The 14,434-nt window shown below is 32.0% G+C and overlaps 1 protein-coding gene across 1 annotated transcript in view; it reads left to right on the forward strand.

Moving 5' to 3' along the window:
* The window catches only part of LOC118192790 (protein-L-histidine N-pros-methyltransferase), a 500,898-nt gene that overhangs the window by 410,349 nt on the left and 76,115 nt on the right, over nt 1-14,434 (forward strand). The window lies entirely within an intron of this gene.

Consider the following 14,434-nt stretch of genomic DNA (forward strand, 5'->3'; position numbering starts at 1 on the left):
TTTTGGAGCCGAGCAATAAAAAATGAAATTAACTGCGAATGTCAACATTCATCTTCATAGTGATATGGATAGTCAGTTCTCTTATTATTCAAAATATTGTTATAACAATAAGATATTCCATCAGCTTAAAAGAATGTATCATGTATATATATAATATTAAAGTATGCAATTTTAAATTAGAAAAATCGTTAATTTGAAAAAATATTTTTTTGTGCACATATACTGGCGCGTAAAATAAATTTCTTATTTATTCGCAAAATAAAGTTACGTTTAGAGTTTTACTATCTTTTATTTTTTATTATTATTATTATTATTATTTTTCATTAAAATCTACTAAACAAAAAGTAATTTTTAAAAAATTATATGAATTTTTACGTTAAAATATTCCTGTTGAAGAACTTTATTATTTATTATTAAAGCAATATTAAGTAATTGTTGACTAATTATTTTGAAAATTTTTTATTCATTTAAATATTTTTGATTTCTTTAGTTTATATACAGGGAAATTTTTAAAAAGTCAGTTTGTACCAAAAAATGTGGGTTTGCGGCAAATGCCATATTTTATCGCCAAAGATTTCGTACATCACAGTTCAACCGAAATACTCATTTTGATCGTTCTCGAATCCATCTGGACGATTTTTTTTGCGTGACATCTATACGTACGTGCAGAATAAAGGACTGTTTTTTCAAAACGGATTGTAACATGGATTTAAAGTGAGTTCATAAGAGATTTTTTTTTCGTGACTTCTGTACGTACGTTTATACGTGCTTATGTACATAACTCAAAAACTATTAACCGTAGAACGTTGAAATTTTGTATATGGGAATCTTCTATAACATCTAATTGTGCATTTTTTTATTGCAATCGTCAGAATCAAACATATATATATACTATTTTGTTGCTGATCTCTAAGTTTTTTTTTTCAAATGTTTTAAATTACACCGCTAATGATAAAGAAAAAATTACGTTAGTCAATAAAATCGTTCTTGAACATTAGCGGGAATTTCGGACAAAAAAGTGTGGAACTGTTTAACTGTTTTACTAGTTCTCCCCCCCTTTTTTTTTCCATTATGAAGATTATGCATTGTTTTTAAAGTAGCTTGTCTTTTTTAAAGAAATTTTGTAATTTTTAAACATGTTGAACCAGTATTTAAAGAAATAAGCCTGCAACAGCTTTTTTCGACCTGTACTTTATCCAATGTTTAGCATAAATTTGAGCTCTAAAACATTTTATGAATGACAATGTTTTGGAGATAATGATGCTATTTTTTCGTTTATTTGCAATCATATCTAAATATTTTTTTGTATTCTATTGAATTATGTCTGAATAGTTCAATATAGTTTTATTTATTCATTGCAACACTGGAAGCTTTAAGTAGTACCTATAATGAGCGTTAATTACATTTATGCCGGTAATAGTCTTTTGTCATTCTCCATAGTAAAGGTTATGAATGCTTTAATAAATGACAGTTAATTAAATTGTTCCTGTTATTGTGCTTTTAAGTTTTTTGTGCTTCTGAATTTCATATTGTATGTTTTATATGCTTTCAGTATTTGCGCTGTCTTTTTGTAACACTAGTGAATATTCTTGTATTAACAACTACTGCTAGGAAGGAAAAATTTCTTTATCTTACCTAAGATCGTGATGTATAAAAATTCTGTGCTTTGATTGGTGTTCGTTATTTAATTTAGTTTATGAATTTTAATTCACTAAAATTTGATATCTCTAATTTTCGATTTAATTAACTCTAGTCAACAACAGAGTCTGCCTGAAATTTCTTAGTATTACTATCATATTCTCCCAGTGATCCAAAATGATCTTGATAGGCTCAGATTTGTGAATTTATTTTACAAAAACAAAAAAATCGAAGATTGGTTAATGTGTTCAGGCTTCTTTCTGTATTTCAAGTACTTTGCATAAAAGAAAATTAAACAACCTTAATATTATATTTTTAACTATCGATAGGTAAGTATATTGGCTTATAAGGTATTTCTCCCACCTTCTTGGCATGCTTTCGTGGTGTGGTGGTCTGCACGATGGGCGCGTATTCCAGAAGTTCAATTCCCGGCGAAGGCGTTGCTAATTTTTCATCTTGCCTGCTTTCAAATATACCTAATATCTGTACAGTGTCGCCCGAACTAAAATGGTGTTGGATCATGATTCTCCTCACCCAGGATTTGGCGATTGGGTCTCCTAAAAACCCCAGTCGCCCTTTAAAAGGGAGATTATAGAAGGTATTTCCCCCACCTTCTTGGCATGCCTTCGTGGTGTGGTGGTCTGCACGCTGGACGCGTATTCCAGAGGTCCGCGGTTGCTCGTATTGGCTTTTGAGGGAAACCTTTACAATTACTTTTACTGTTTCGTACTCATGTTACATGATTTAGACCAATAAAGTATCATCTTTGAATATTAAGCTTCGCACGGAATAGGTTACGACTTTCAGAACAATTCGCATAACCGATCACAATTATCAACCAAGAATACCTGCATGAAATAGTTTGAAACAATTTGCATAACTGATCACAATTACCGACCAAAAATAAAGAATACTTGCATGAAATATTTTGAAACAATTCGCATAACCGATCATAATTACCGACCAAGAGTAAAGAATACCTGCATGAAATATTTTGAAACAATTCGCATAACCGATCACAATTACCGACCAAGAGTGAAGAATATTTGCATGAAATATTTTGAAACAAGCGCTGCATGCCGAAGACTATGTAAGCTTCCTAGTCATAGTGTTGAATGATATTTGACTCGAAGGTCATTCTGATTATGATATGCTTAGCATAACATAGTTAGGATGCATTAAACATGTCTATGAGTCCTCAATATATTATTTCTATTGTACGTTTCTAGCAATAAAGCATGATTCATAAAGCGGGCATATAGCTCCTGATATGATGTAAATAAATCAAATAATTATTCTTTAAATCATAGAATATGGTCCTGATATCTGATTTTCCTTCTCCCTCCCCCTAAAAAATGGTTGGATACGTTCCTTTAATTTGTTAATACTTTGTAATATGAAATATGAAGAATCCTGTTATGTAAAGAAGACTTCATATGCAACAATTAAATCTTGAGAGCTTCTGGCGATTATATTTTTATTATTTAACATTCAGTTATGCAAAAATTGTTTCAAGAAATGAAGGAATATTTACGTAACATGATTCCTCAATTGTCATAATACAAATCATTAACAAATTATAGGAACATAATACTATAATAAATTACGGTATACTTGATAACAAAAAGGCCAGGTTTGTCCAGAGGCCCAAGATTTAATTATTTTGATTAAACCCAAGATTATTTTGCTGGAAGTATTTCTTAGTAACAAGATGCTAGACGGCAAAAGTATCATTGTCAAAAGGCTAAAATTAAATTATTGTATTGCTTAGTTTATTCCTGTCAGAGGCCGCTTTTGATAAATGTTGTGTATGGTTAATTCCTTTCAAACCCGAATATTTCCTGGACATGAGAAAAGTGGAGGTACTGTTTAAAGAGAAAAATTAGATGTCTTTTAAAAAATATAGCTAACAGAGTCCCTGAAACTGAAGACATCCACTCAGATCAACATCCAGTCTCAGGAGTATAAAAAATTGTTTATGATAAAATATCACCAAATCATCAGTATCATGTCCATTCCAGTGGACGTGAGATCTGAAAAGAGTACATGAACATACGATCTCATTTTACGATATAGATTGTGAAATATATCGGACAATCCATTGGTCATCTGCGTTAAACTAAGATTTAATAGCCTATTGAAAAAAATTGTCTTAAATAGCGTGTCTAAACGTTGCAGCTAACCTATATAAGCATAAAATTTCCTAAAAGGTGGTGTACGGTTGGTGGGATGTGAAGATTTGTACCACTCTTCACCAAAATGCCGGATTTAAGCAGGCTCTGGATGGATGGTTGAAGAACGGAGTGTGTGCGTAGGGGAGGGGGCAATCCTCTCTAGTAATTAATGAGGCAGGGCGGGGGCCTGCATAATGCAGTCAAAAGGCCGCACTTCCCCCTCAGGAGGAAGATGAAGAAATGATCCGTGGAGAAGAGAAAGATGTTGAATTCCGAGAGGAATCTTCTCCTTGCTCGCGAGAGGAGAGCGTGCATTGCACCATGCCATTTGCATCCCTCGCTCCTCTCGTGGGTTTGCTTGCTACTGCCATCCCCCCTTGTGGCCCCCTTCTTCGCTGGAGGGGGACAAGGACCAGCTGCCACCAGCCAGGAATCGGTAGCCCCGGTGGAAGATGCCCTTTTCTCAAGATGGCGGCCATCATTAGGGCCATTGACGGCATTCGGGGCCACGACTTTTCTTTCTTTTTCTTGCATATTTTTTCCCTTCATAGCTACATTTCTGAACCCCCTCCTGTGAGAGCAGTTTTTTTTTTCCTCTTCTTTCCATGTTTTCTTTCTTTCGATTTTCTTGGAAATGGTTTTCGTTTCCTTCTTGCGCATTGACTTTGCATAAGATGGGGGACTGAACACAAATACCGTTGGACTTCTCGGATGACAAGGGATGCCGTTTCGATTTAAACGATTCTTGAAAGGGGGAAACAACACGGGTGTGGAGGTATCGGAGATTCCCCCCCCGCCCTCTTGCTTTTCATTTCTGCCTCTGCCCTACCCAATTATTCTGTTATTGCCTTGATATTGCTTAAATCAAATTAAATTTCATTCTGCATGGATAATGATATATTGCTATATCTATCTTAATTGCAGTGCTTCTTCGTTTTATCCGGAGAGGTAGACTTAAATCAGACTTATAACTGAACTGTAAGATTTTCGCTAAAAATGAAAACCAGGTATTTATATAGTAAAGAAAAATTAAATTCTTATGCATTTAATAATGAACTGGAAGCAAAACATCTTATCTGCAATATAATTCCAATCATCATTTATTTGGAAAATTTTTTCTAAAACAAATGAATTTTAACTTGTTTTAAAGTTATTTTTACATTTTTAAAACTCTTTTATAGATTTAAATGAAATGAAACAATGTATCACTTTTTAAATGAAAAGTTATGAAATTTATTTATATCAGTGGCCCTTCAAACTGCATTCCTGTGGTTCTATGCAATTTCTTTTAAAAGCTGCGCTAATCAAATTAAAAATTCAAAATGTTTTTTGAATCTTTTATGACCTCAAAGCTATATATCTAAAGTAACTAATTGGAAAATTATGTAATATAATAATATTTTACTTAATTTTTCAACATTTAGTATTTTTAGAGCTTGTTTTAATATTTACTGGCCTGCGATGTAATGAGTTTCATACGAAAGATATAGTTCTATGGGTTCCTTGTGTGATAAAATTTTAATACCTTTTATTTAGATGCATGTCTTTATATATAGAAGGCTGCGCAATGCTCGACCAATATGTGAAATAGAAACATTAATGTAAGCATCGGTAGCATAGCTTAAATTCGCTCTTAGCTTAAATTTCTCTTTGAGAGTTTCAGTTTAAAATCCTCTAGCTTTAGCAGTTCCACAGTTTTAATTTTAATCACGTATGGTCTAGAATATAATAATAGCTAAAATAATTTTTTAATTGTCTGGTGCATTTAAATAAAATCAAGAAACTTAATTTTTTACGGATGTACCTGTGAAACATTTAAGTTTCTTTAATGCCTCAAATATTATATATTGAGGCATTAAAGAAACTTAAATTAAATTAAAATAAATTAATATACCTAGAAGCGAAGCCTCGTACTGATTTATTGATTTATTATATTTTCCAGAATCCTGAGACATCATATTCCATTACCCTACAGAATATACAGCCTAAAGGCTTTCATACATTTTAGCGGCAGAATAAGTTAGTTCGCAATCTGCCTAGGGTGAAAGTTTTTAAGTCTTCAAGCTGTCCTGACCGATGCTCGCATGTTAAATATCGAGTTTCCTGTCTCCCTTGGGCATATTAATGAACTTCTGCGAGCTGCAAATCAGCATCAGCCCTAAAATCGTCGAAGAGGAAGAAATTAAACTTATTTCCTGAGGTTTCGATGTCTCCAGGCTAGTATGCGGGGAGAGTTATTTGGCGGTTGTACTTTCTGCCGTTACTTATTTTAAAAATTGGATTATTAAGTAAGAATTTTAACAAAAAATATTGCTCTTTTCTATTATAGATTCAAACAGCAAGTTTGCAAAAGTTCTTGCCAGAGTTTGCTGGCGAGTTCCGTCGACCTTAGTGCAACTACAGTTGAAGAGTTTAGTTCCAAAAAAGCATCAAGCGTAAGCAGAAATATATTATAATACTTTTGCTACCATCTCTGGCAATAAAAAGTCAATTTTGTATAATTTTTGAGTTGGCGAAATTTGGAACTAAACTGTTCAGATATAAGTATATTATTAGGTATTGATATATATTATTAGTATAAGGTATATACTGTTAGATAAACGTTATATTTAGGTATTGAGCATAAATATTATTAGGTATGGATATGTGTAATTGTTAGATACAAGTATATATTACGAGTGTCTATTATTAGATATATAAATATATATTATTAAATATATTTCAGACTCGATTAATTTGAAATATATGGACAAATTCAAGTTTCTTCTCGCAGAATGTTAATTATAAATAACTTTTATGTCAGAAGGGTTTCGGTCGACTTTGATTAATAGAAAGATAGCGTACAATCATTTTGGTCTATCTGCAGTTCACTTTCTTGTTTAGTTTTATAATGTAAGTGACAAATATTGAGGGAAAGAATGAAATATTTATGATTCAAATGAGGAAATGTTTTGAAGATTTCTTTAAAGTCGAAAATTATTTTTTTTAATTATTAGAAGACGAGATTGTTTTAAACGGGATAAAACGTTTGCACGTAATCTGTAAGGTTAAACACAATTCGGTTTAAACTAAACACTAATCTAATTCTATAAATTGTCTTGTTTATTACCGTCATGTCTTTAATTTTCGATACCAGAATATTAAATAAATAACAGCACAAAACAACTAAAGAGTTTATTTGAACTTCAGTTAGAAATTCGGTAACTAAAATAATTAGCAAAATTAATTTCTGTTTCTTGTGGGATTGACAGACAACAATGGCTCAAGTATTTGTAAATCAAAATATAAATTGAACGTCTAACAACCTTGCTCTGCTATTCGAACACTATTAATTTATTTTCAATCAATGGCAAACTCGCCAGCTATAGTCTTTTAATTAAAAATAGGAAATTCAAGGTCGTTTTATGGATTAAAATTTCAAGGTTACTGGCAAATGTAAAAATACTTTTAATATTATTATTGCAGTGTGAAATAAATGTAGGATTCTCATCAGAATTCAAAAGAAACAAATTTAGTAATTTAAGTATCGAAAATTAGTAAAGTTTAATCTTGGAATTATTCACAAGCCTTCAGGTTTCGAATTTTCCTTCAATAATATCCTCGAAATACTGACAGGAAATACAAGTTTTGGGAATCATTTCAATGCAATTATTATTTTTTTCCCTTTCCTCTTTTTAGTGTCTCCTGAGTTAAACTTAAAATTGCTCTACTCTAATGTACAAAAAAAAGAGAAATAAAAAATCTCTCTTGTTCAGTGTCCTAGAGTTCTAGCATCTTCTAGTTTTAATCAACCGTGTTTCGGTTTACTACTGGCCTGGCAGTCTTAGAGCGACTTTTTCATGACCCTTTCCATCAGATGTTACGACTTTCCGAATTTCTTTTAAGACATCTAAACTTTATTTGAGAAGATTCTTCTCTCGGAACTACTTCTCTGGTCGCGATATTCACTTCCTGTTATTGTGAAAACAGGACTGGTGTTTATTTTTGGAGATTTCTTCGTTAACGGAGTCTAGTTTTAGAAACGATGCAAAACTCCGCTAGCCAACTTTAATCCTCCTAGTTTGTTTGAGAGGTACTTTATAAGGTATTTCCTCTCTCCTTTCAGTATGCTTTCCCGGTGCAACACTCGGCACATATTCGAGAGGTCCAGGTTCGAGTCCCGGCTAGGGCACTGCTCATTTTTCACATTTCCTGCTTCAAAAAACCTAACAACTCTTCAACTTAATGCTGTGAAATACTTGAATGGAAAAAAAAACATGTCCAATACTTTGATGTTCAGAGATTATTACGACTGTGGAGAATGACGGAAAACAAATCCTGAATCATTTTACTACCACGTGAATACGAGCTAGTTTCCCCTAAAATGTCCTCCGCGAAAGCATTCCTTCCCATAGTCAGAGAAATCAGTTAACCTAACCTAGCCATTTTACTGCCAAAACATTGAAAGAAACTGAACTTTAGCGGTGTTCTGCTCATAACCGTTTACGATTTTAAACCTAGAATGTTTAAGCCAATGTTTATTATTTTCCGTAATCCATTATATCTCTAAATATAAGCATTTAAATAAATCCTTAAATGTATTATAAATATTCTAGAGCTTATTTTAAGTTTTCAATGTTGGATAATGCAGACAAGAAACTGTGCATATAAGACAGCTTTTCTTAAGGTGGGTTTTTTTTTTTTTTTTTTTTTTCCCAATTCGGAATCCGTTTTATAAACAGTATGTTCTGCGGATTACCTTATTCTTGTCCGTACCGAAAGTGGTTTCTGCCATATACGAATATACTATATGATTTTAAAAATGTAAAGAATTAGAAGGTCATTCGATTATATATCGTTTTTAAATAATTAATTTCATGGAAGAAAATTTATGTTTATTTTTAATAATTCAAGGCTATTAAAATTTGTATAATATTTACCCTATCAGCTAAACATTAAATAAATGTTGATACTAACAATAACGAGATGGATGTGTGTCTGTTTCTTGCAATATCTATCCTGTATCTGAATGTGTAGTAAAAAGTACCGAAGTCATAGCGCTCTTTTTTTGTTGAGATTAAAATGATAAGTCCGTAGGTAGGAAGACCGATAATAAATTTTGTAAAATATCAGTATTTGGAGAAAACTTAAATGTTTTTTGCCGTGTGCAACTCCAAACTCCGAGATTTTCGGTGGAGATCTAGGAGGGACACAAAGACAGGCTTCAAGCACCATTTTTGGTAATTCGGAAGCTGCGCTTTATAACATTTCTTGCATTGTTCAAATTTCAGAATCAAGATATTCAAAAGTCGCCAAAAGGAAAATTGAGGACGTTTTAAAACGCGAGGAAAGGATACAAAAATGTTTTAATAATATTCTTCTAAAAATGTAATTTTAATATATTGTTACAAATTTTCTACACGTGTAAATAATTTTTATAAAATTATATGTAAAATTGTAATTTTTTTTTTTTTTTTAATTGTATAATATAACATGAAATGCTTGAAAGAGAAGCTCTACAGGAAAACTAAGATTACAAGGGCAAGTCCATATAGCATTGGGATAAATTGCTCTTTCGCTAAATTGGTGAGATATGGCCAGGTTGGCTATGCTTTAGGCGACTAATTTTTGTCACCAAATTTGGCGAGAAAAACCTTGGCGACATTTTGTTCCGGTCCCTGCATAACTGTAATTGATACTGTAATTGAATAAATGTAATTGATCTCTATGTCTAACTGTAACCATATCCGTCCCTTAAATATAACTATAACCGTGTGTGCCTTGCAGTAATTTTGAGAACTGGAAGGTACTGGAGGTTTCTCGGCGGCCGAGGGAAAACTATATAAGACCAGAAAGAACAATAATTTCTCAGATTCGACTCTTGTTCAGATTCTTCTATCAGAATAATAATAATACGAAGAAAAAGATTTTTGCTTGATACCAAAAGTTTTCCATTAAAGCAAAATTTGAAATCAGCGTTTAATAAAAAAACAAATTTTAGAATACGGTTTTTTAAAAATACATTTACATTGACTAAGAAAATATAGATGAAATTTACTAAATTTACTAAATAGTCATAATCTTGACTCCTTTTCTCAATATAATCCAACAAAAAATATTTGAGTCACAGCTCAGATGTTTTACGTTTTCCGTGATTTTTACTTCTTTGTACGAAGTAAAAAGGAAGTATTGTAATCGCGAAAAGTTTCAGGCAGCATATTTCAACGAAAATATCCATTTTGACCGCTATCGAATGCAATTTAACGATGTTTTTGCGTGATATCTGTACGTAAGGACAAAATAAAATACTCTTTTCCCTCAAAAAAATTATAAAACTGCTTTAAAATTAATTCTGAAGAGAATTTTTCGTGGCGTCTGTACGAACGTATATACGTACGTGCGTGCGTACGTACGTATCTCGCATAACTCAAAAACGAGTAGCCTCAGAACGTTGAAATTTTGTATATAGGACTGCTATAACATGTAGATGTGCACCTCGTATTTTGGTTGCAATCGGCCGCACCAAACGTATATAAATATATTTATATATGTATCCACTCTGTTACCTGGCTCAGTGATCTCAGTTTCTTTACTCTTATATGATTGTAAATTGTACATTTTTGCTTTAAAAATGATTGTATTATGTTGTTTTTATCTTCCGGTTAAGGTTTTTATGCCTTTAGTAAATCTGTATGCAATATTTTTAGAATTATCAACAATTTTAAAGTTGTTTAAGTGCCGCTAAGCCTAATATTTTTTTTTTTTTTTTTTTTTATGGCGGCCATACTTGTTTACATTATAAACAGCAGAGTAGTGGATTTTTTGCCAGTCTGGAGAAACGTAGCTTCGCAACAACAAAGATAACGCTTTCATTTATTAATGCCAATTAAATCATGCTTAATTCTTTCTGGAATTTTTTCGAGGAAAAAGTGTTTAAGATTTACTCCGTAATTTTTAATATAGATATTTTGAATTTTTATGTATTTTTGCCTTCTCGCGAAGTGAGAACTGAATTAATTAAATGAGAAATACTCAATCGTCTGTGAAAAACTGTTTCTTTTTTGTTTTATTTGCTTAATTTCTTTTATACATCATTCTAGCTTTATTATAGTTTTTGAATAGAACATGTGGCAACGATTAGATAATTCTATTCTTTAAATGATATAAATTTTGTGCATTCTGAGATATAATATGAACGAAATTTATAAGTTAACTGTTATATAATTATTTGATTATATAACATTTAACTTGGTTTCCGTTATATAATAATTATATAAGTTAACTGTTATATAATTATTAATAATGTTAAGTGAATCTAGCGCCAGAGTGTCGCTATGGTAAACAAATACTAGAGTGAATTTTAAAGAATGCATTTATTCTATTTAGGTTTATGTGCTGTCGGCGAAGTAGATTTAATTCAATCCAATAAGTTTAAATGAAATGCAAGAAAAAATGCGTATAATTTAATATTCCAATTTAATATTCCAATACAAGGAAGTCATGTGGTGTACACATCAGATTTTTTTAAATCAAAGCAGGTACAGACGGGTAGGAGGATTATTTAAAGAAATAACATAGTAAATGCTAAACTCTCTACAGAAAATGTAAAATGGGGTATTCAGGACCGCCATGAGGTTATATTTTATTGTTGATCCATTTCTATTGAAATTACAAAATCGTGTTTTTTTTTTTTTTTTTTTTTTTTTTTTTTTTTTTAGTTTTTCCGGACGTTAATGAGAAATTAGTCTCTTTAAAGTTTCGAAAGAAAGCGTTTAATTTTTTAAAGGTTAGGATACGGAAAATTCGAATGAGGAAAAAAGTGTTAATCCTTTCGTTGTTGATTCTGGAAGTGTGTCAGTTCTTTCTTGTTTAATGCATTTTTTTGTGGTTCTCTTATTGTTCTTTCACGTCTTCCTTGTTAAATTCCAAGCCCTTTGCTTTCTGTAGATGCTCAGTATCATGAATAACAAAAACATCCTCTATTCCTGCCGCACAGTTTGACCATAATTTATTTTAAATGGAACTCATGATCCTGTAAGTCACTTGCTGCCAGGTTTTGTTAAAGTGAGAAATAAGCAACGGAAAATATTGGGTTGTTCGGAAAGCAATTTCGTTTTTTTCCAACAAAGAGCTTAATTGTTTTTTTTTTTTTTTTACATTCGCACTTAAGCGATATAATCATTATAGATTTTGACAGCTGATATAGTAGGGCTTTCTTGTGAAAAAGTTCGATTGATTCTACGCAGTAGTTTTTGGTTGGTGCCCTTCAAATATAGAAAGTGAAAAGTAGCATTTTCGGCATATTCTACTTTTTTACAATGGAAAAGGCAAAAATGCTGTTCGAGCAAGAAAAACATTACCCGATGTGAGTGGAGAAGATGTACTGATAGAACGCCAGTGCCAAAACTGGTTTGCAAAATTTCGAACCGCCAATTTGATCTTGAAGATGCACCACGTTCTGGAAGGCCAGTTAAACTACTCTTCATCACTACTGTTTCTTTTCGTCGCATATTATGTTCAAAATTCCGCACATATTTTAAAGAGTTATGTCATATATGATGTTTAAAGTTTTGTATTACGTTCAAAATTCTGTACGTTTATAATTATGGTATTTTATACATTATGCTTTTTTTTTTTCTTTTACATTCCAAACTATGTGTCATTCCAAATTATGTATTCATTTCAAATTATGTATTCATTTCAATTATGTATCATTCTGAATTTTGTATTCATTTCAAATTATGTATCTGTTTGGTAATATCAATAAACGGCTGGGATCACGTAGTGGGGAGACGGCGCTAAACCAATTAACCAAATGGTAAAGGTGTGGTGCCCGTCTTTCCCGTTCCTCAATCCTAAATCCTAGAGAGCTTAAGAACATGGGGAACAAATATCTCGATCTTTGAGATTAAACCTAGGTGTTCCAAATGCTCATGAACGATCGAATTTGATAAATTTAATCTCTCAGCGATCTCACGAGCTTTAATTCGCCGGTTTGCGTCAATTAATTCTCTTATTGTGTCTTCATCAGCTTCAACTGGCCTTCCAGAACTTAATGTGCATCTTCAAGATCAAAACTGCCAGATTGAAATTTTGGAAACCTGTTTTGGCACTGGCGTTCTGTCAATACATCTTCTCCATTCGCATTGGGTAATTTTTTTCCTTGCTTGAACAGCGTATAATTACTACTTCTTTTCGGTAGTTGAAAAGTTAAATATGAGGAAAATGCTGCTTTCCATATTTGAAGGGCACCAACTAAAAACTACTGAGTAGAATCAATCGAACTTTTTTACAAATAAGCCTTACTATATCAGCTGTGAAAATGTATAGTGATTATGCGGTTAAAGTGTGATGTTGGCTGTAAAAAAATACAGTTAAGCCTATAGTGGAACATAATTTAATGTTTCTATATAATTATTAAGATTTCCTAAGTGGCAACATGATGTAATGTTTTGAATAGTTATTAAGATTTGCCGTGTGGCAACAACGAGTCGAGCTAAAAACGTAGTTACTTCTAGCGTTCGTTGATAAGCGTTGCGTAAGCTTTATTTCTTAAAAGTTTGTTAAATTTTTATGTAAAAATAAGTAACATGTTGCAAAGAAGAATGGAAACTGAAAAAAGGAACACGCTGTTTCTTTTAAGAGCAAAATAAGGATTTATTTCACTTATAAAATGCTCTGGCTGATTAGTTTCGATTTCGCTTATTCATCAAATCCACATTAAAAGATTGGTGACCGTAACATTGGATTATGGAAGGAACATCACCGCTGGAAACTTGCAAGGTGAGTGTCAAAATTCCATCTTTTTGGCCAGAAAAGCCTGAAATTTGGTTTTTTCAAATAGAAGCTCAATTCGACATTAATGCCATAACTGTTGATAGTACCAAATTTAATTACATAGTTTCTCAACTAGAGCCAAAATATGTTGAAATTATTTGGGATATAATTACGGATAAAACATCTGGTAATAAATATGCTTTAGTTAAAGAAAGACTGTTAAACACATTCAAAGAGAGCGAAAATAAGCAAATTAAACGCTTAGGCACTGGCCTTGACCTTGCATTTTATGAAAACTGGATTTTCAAAAAAATTAAATAGCACTCAGAAAAATTACAGTACTTATGACCGCGAGTTACTGCGAATATTCTTGCAATTAAACATTTTAAACATATGTTAGAAGGTCGCGATTTCAAAATTTTTACGGATCATAAACCACTAGTTTATGCTTTCAGACAAAAGAGCGAAAAGGCATCACCAAGACAAATGCGCCAATTGCAATGCATATCTCAATTTTCTACTAATATATGCCATATTAGTGGAAGTGAAAACATTGTCGCAGATCACTTATCCAGAATAGCCGATGTCTCTATTTCACTCATTGATTATGATAAAATTGCTGACAAACAAGTTAATGATAAAGAATTACAAGATTTACAAGCTCAAAATAAAACATTAAATTTCAAAAGTTATTTACTTCCATCTGGTAAAAATCTGTGGTGTGATACGTCTTCTTCTAACATTAGACCATTTATACCCAAGCAGTTTAGAATGGATATATTTCAACAAATCCATGGCCTCGCTCATCCAGGAATCAAGTCGACCGTTAAAGAAATGACTAATATCAAAAAGGATATACAAACATA

Source organism: Stegodyphus dumicola, chromosome 3 (genome assembly GCF_044657685.1).
Source record: "Stegodyphus dumicola isolate Sdum_Otavi_A_Nest chromosome 3, ASM4465768v1".
Taxonomy (NCBI): Eukaryota; Metazoa; Arthropoda; class Arachnida; order Araneae; family Eresidae; genus Stegodyphus; species Stegodyphus dumicola.